Source organism: Benincasa hispida, chromosome 11, assembly GCF_009727055.1.
Source record: "Benincasa hispida cultivar B227 chromosome 11, ASM972705v1, whole genome shotgun sequence".
Classification (NCBI taxonomy): Eukaryota; Viridiplantae; Streptophyta; class Magnoliopsida; order Cucurbitales; family Cucurbitaceae; genus Benincasa; species Benincasa hispida.
In genome coordinates this window covers 6,872,989-6,878,336 of record NC_052359.1, presented here as the reverse complement: position 1 = coordinate 6,878,336, position 5,348 = coordinate 6,872,989, and the positions used below count along the sequence as shown (strand labels likewise).

At 33.1% G+C, this 5,348-nt stretch overlaps 1 long non-coding RNA gene across 4 annotated transcripts; it reads right to left on the bottom strand.

Moving 5' to 3' along the window:
* Positions 1 to 374: 374 nt before the first annotated feature.
* LOC120089686 lies at positions 375 to 5,006 on the bottom strand. 4 transcript variants are annotated; one of them, XR_005485310.1, is made up of 3 exons: positions 4,664 to 5,006; positions 3,024 to 3,196; positions 375 to 706 (listed from the first exon to the last, which is right to left on the bottom strand). It is a non-coding gene; the product is annotated as an uncharacterized LOC120089686 (long non-coding RNA). The 4 variants fall into 4 exon arrangements; XR_005485311.1 differs by lacking the exon at positions 375 to 706 and adding an exon at positions 1,579 to 2,913; XR_005485312.1 differs by lacking the exon at positions 375 to 706 and adding an exon at positions 4,265 to 4,302 and having other exon boundaries at positions 2,925 to 4,145.
* Between the last annotated feature and the right edge of the window lie 342 nt (positions 5,007 to 5,348).

Below are 5,348 nucleotides of genomic sequence, written 5' to 3'. Positions count from 1 at the left end.
GATCTTTTTTCATAAACGGACAAAGCACATTGAGACCGACTGCCACTTTGCCTTCTATCATCTCCAAAGCTCTACCTTGCATCTTCAATCCATACCTACAATCGAGCAATCAACCGACATCTTCACCAAAGTTCTCTCCTCTAGCCACTTTTATCAATTACTATGCAAATTCAAGTTGGTCTCTATCCTATCACTTTGAATTTGAGGGGGGATGTTACATTGTAAAGATATTCTTATATTAGCATGTTGATTATTTGGTTGAGATTTGAGGAAATTTGTTAGCTATTTTTGGTACTTGTATACCTATCTATACCTTGTACTTTACACTATTAAGATATAGAAGATACACACAAACTCACAGTCTAGAGATAGTGTTCCCATGAAAGATATTCCACTGATATATAAAAGTCAAACAATTACAACATTGTACTTATTGTCACACATAGAGCCCAACATAGCTAATCACCTAGGCTCCCCTTAGATGTTAGACTATCTCTCACTCAGACTTAGGCTCCCCTTGAGTATGTGAATATTAGTGAGATTACATTTAGATTCACCCTAAGCGTGTGAGACTCCCTCTCACTTGAAGATATCTTTCCCTCTACTTCTAAGCTCCCTTCACATGAGAACTTAGGCTCCCCCTAAGTCTTGAGACTCCCTTCAACGACTCTAAACGTGTGAGACTCCCTTTCTTTTGAAGATATCACTACAACAAAATTGAGATTTCATGATATTTAAAAACTGTCACAATTAAAATTTGTGACACTTATTGTGTCGTTGTATCACTTATAAAGATATGAACATTAATGACAGTTTTTGAAAAATGTTCTAATTAAAATTTTAATGACAGTAAATAATTGCCAGCCATGAACAATTATTGACAATGATAAACTGACATTGTCAAGTTTACTACGACATGTTATCATTGTCATTAATTGACTCAAAATTGACTAATTGTTGTAGAACTATAGGTATTGACGACAAATATAAAATGTCAAAAAAGAATATAATGACATTTTTTTCTTGTCCATAACATCTAAATCGTGACACTTTATTGTCAAGAATATTTGAATAAATGTCAAATATTTTACATTCTTGAGTTATAGCCTTTCTTTAGCATAATCAGTGGACCACACTACCTAGTGTTGATAACTGGACTTAACCATATTTATTGATTATTCTATAAAAGACTAGTGATTCTGTGAAAGACTGAGAATTATGTTTAGACTTACATGAATGTTGTGATTGTCGTTGACATTAATGCTTTGAGTTGAACTCTAAAATGAATGTGGTGTTGAACTTTAAAATTAATGTGATGTTTTTACTAGGTCTTGCATGAACTTATTGAAGGATGAAACCACCAAACAAGTGATTGACGTTTATTTTTTCAGACACTTTGTATCAAGTCCCAACTACTACTTTACCAATTCAACACCCTTTTTCTCTCTTCTTTTTTATTTTTTCTTCCTCCTTTCCTCCCATAATTTTTCCTCTTTTTTTCCTTCCTCTTCGTTAACCTTTTCTTCTTCTTATTTTAAAGGTTGCAGGTGGATGGTCGCCGCCGGAATTGCTGCTTTGTTGTTGATGGAAGGCTCGCCGAAGTCTCTCTTTTTCACTTATTCCTCACTATGTTTCCTCCCCTGTGTATTTTTTTTTTTTTTTTTCTCAATAGTCAATCCCCTTCTCTTCACCTAAATCTCTTTTTCAAGTGTTCTTTTTTTGTTTCCATATTATGTCCTCACTTTCTATATTTATAGTGATAAAAGTGGCCTAAAATTAGCTCAAAAGTGAGTATAAAGTGTGAGAAAATTGGAGAGTGAAGAAAGGGGAAGTGAGAAAATGAGGGAAAGAAGAGGAATGAAAGGAGAGAAACGGGAAAGAAGGAAGACTGGAAAAGGGGAAAATTTTTCAATATTTTAATCTTTAAAAAAAATCAAGAAAAATATATTTTACTTTTTTTTAGAACCTTTTAAAAAATCTGAAGTTATCGAAAATAAATAGAATCGAGTTGGAGCAAATATTGTGTCAACAGTTTGCCCCTTTTGTGTATACTTGAAGGATTGAAAGAGTTGACAAAGGTAGAAGACATGGTATTCGGGAGGTGAAGTTTATTTTGAAAAAGTAATGGAACTGACTTAATAAAAAGGTTGTTTTTTCTTCGAACACCAATGTGTTGGATATAAACAACAAGAAAAGTAAATGGACTTGACTTGACTAAGCATCAAACTCCAATCTTGAATTGTGTTTGATTTAAGTAGTAAGAAAAATTAATAGACCTGACTTAAATAGGTTCAAATACCAATCTTGAATTATGTTTATTTAACCAAGTAAACGGATTTGACTTAAATAGGCTTCAAACCACAATTTTGAATTGTGTTCGATTTAACCGACATGAAAAGTAAAAGGACCAGACTTGACCAAGCATTAAACTTCAATCTTGAATTGTGTTCAATTTGACAAATCCTAAAATAAACGAACCTGACTCGACCAAGCTTCGACTTCAACTAATTAGCAAGTTGATTCGATTTAACCCTCATTAAAGAAAATGGACATGGCCTAACAAGGCTTCAACCTCAACTAAGCAACAAGGTTTAATTTGACAAACAGTAAACTAAACAGACTTGACTCGACCAGGCTTCGACCTCAGTTAATTAGGCGCAAGCTAGTTCGATTTAACCAACATTAAAGAAAATAGACATGGTCTAACAAGGCTTCAACCTCGACTAAGCAGCAAAATTTAATTTGACAAATGGTAAAATAAACAAACCTGACTCGACCAGGATTCGACTTCAATTAATTAGCAAGATGGTTCGATTTAACCCGCATTAAAGAAAATAGACCTGAGACTTCAATCTCAAACAATAAAATAAACAACCTTAAAATTCAATTCAGACACTTTGTATCAAGTCCCAACTACAAAAAGAGAATATCAATAGTTAGAGACCAATCTATATTACTTTAATCGAGTTCCAGAAGGCCTATCATAAAGATCAAATTATTTCGTAGTCATAGTTGGTACTTACAGTAGTTACCAATGCAAGTCCAAGAAATTCATTGAATTTGAATTGTCTACACTGGGTTAAGAGGGAGGGGGGAAAATCTCAAAGGAAAGATCCCATTAAAGTGTGTCTTAAACTTCTGCAATTGATACAAAGATATGATTGAAGTTATCTTTGCTCTCTCTTCTAAAATAAATCTGGCAGAAAAGGAAGACTTTAATTAGATAATATATTTCAGTCTAATGCACCAATCTTCTGCAAAATCTACTCATGTACGGGTTTTTTTTATAGACTAATGTGTAAAAACAGAGACGAAGACCATGAACACCAAAGCTCTTAGCACGACAAAAATAGTATCTAAGTGTCACTTTGGCAACTAATAAGTTCCATAAAAGCGTTTAAGTATAATTTTGACTCTCTAAGCCATGTAAAATTTTCTAAAAGAATGTCTAAGTCACACTTTAACTTTGAAAACAACACAAAAAATTCGTAAAAAGTGTCTAAAAAGTGTTTAAGTGACATTTTAATTAAGAAAACAACGTAAAAAGTCTTTAAAAATGTCTAAGAAACACTTTCACTCTCGAAGTAAACTAAAAAATACCTAACTCTCACTTTGGCACTCAAGTTCTTAATAACAAACTCAATAGAAGTCATAAACAATAACTTGTCATCCCAAAAAGTCAACACAATATCGTCAATCTTATGAGACTCAACTTCCTATATTAGGACAAATACAATAGCACTTGCAAAAAATCATATATTCAGACCAAGATCGATACTCTTTATTTTTCTTAATTTTTCATCATTACAAACCAGTAGTATTTTTTAAAAGCTAACAATAAACAAAAACACACAAACTTCTTCAGTGTTACTTAGGCACCCAGTTAGATAAATAATCCGAAAAATACTATATTAATCTGCAATACCAACACATAAATCGATGGAGAGGGAAAACATAATGTAGAAGATAGAAAAAGTACCTATTGGTAAGGACTTCAATCTTAGGGCGCATACATTTGAGAAGTTAAATGCTACATCTTTGAATCATAACAATTGAATTGCAAAATTTGCAAGCACACAGTAAACAAACCCAACAAGTAGAATTATATACTTACTTAAATTGATCCTAATAGAATCGAATTGCTCCTAAACAACAAGAAAAAGATTTAGAGTCCAAACTTAGTTCATAAACCTTATTCAAACTACAAAAATATTGAAGAAAGATGTATATATATATATATATATATATATATATATATAACAACCTTAAAATTTAATTCAGACACTCTGTATCAAGTCCCAACTACAAAAAGAGAGTATCAATGGTTAGAGACTAATCTATATTACTTTAATTGAGTTCCAAAAGGCCTAAACAAAACTCTACTACCTAAAACTCAGCAAAACGAACATGAGTACTTGCTGAAAAGTGTTTAATTTGGTTCAATATCAATCTAAAGATACCAATGGAAAAGCTATAAACATTAAAATTAAAACTACAATTAATTGAATTTTGAAACGTTTTAAGGATTACCATTGAAGTTCACAAAAAGAGCTTGAACGCTTATTGATTCGTGTTCAAACAAGCTAAAATCTATGGTTTTGAAGCATTTAAGGTTTGCGTAATGCTAATTTAAAGTCGATTTGAGAGCGGGTAAAAGCCGAACCTGGAGTGGGTAAAAGCGTTTAAGGTGTCTATGTTTTAGCCGCAGATCATTAATGGCTTTCAAGTCATCGACAGCGATACATTGACACACCTCGTTTCTGGGCGCCATCGCTGGCGAGGGCGATCAGAAGATGTCGGGTTCTTTTGCAGTGAGGAGGCGATGGAGCTCGTCAAAAGAAATGGCGAGGCGGCTACGACGAAGAGAGAGAAGAAGTCGAAGGCTGCGACAGTGGTGATGGAGACAACGATGGAAGTTGGTTTGAGGAAGAAAGTGGAGGAAGAAGAGAAGGAGGTGGGAGAGAGGTTAAGGGGAGAAAGAGGAAAAGGGTGTGGGTTGCATCGTTTCTTAGAGTTTCTTTTAATCTCATATTTTTATTTTATTTAAAATATAATAATTAATTTTATTTAATGACAGTTAATAAATGTCATAAATTTGTGATATTGAAAAACTGTCGGAAAATACTAAAGTTCGGAAATCAACGTTTTTTTTGACAAAAAAAACATACATTTTTCACTCTCCAATCTCAATTTGGTTATATCATTGTGTCATTGAAACCCATATATATTATAGTGTATCTTTCCTTCTACTTATGAACTTCCTTCACATGAAAACTTAGGCTCCACCTAAGTCTTGAGAACTCCTTTCTCATTTAATAATGGTTCAGGCTCCCCCTAAATATGGAGAA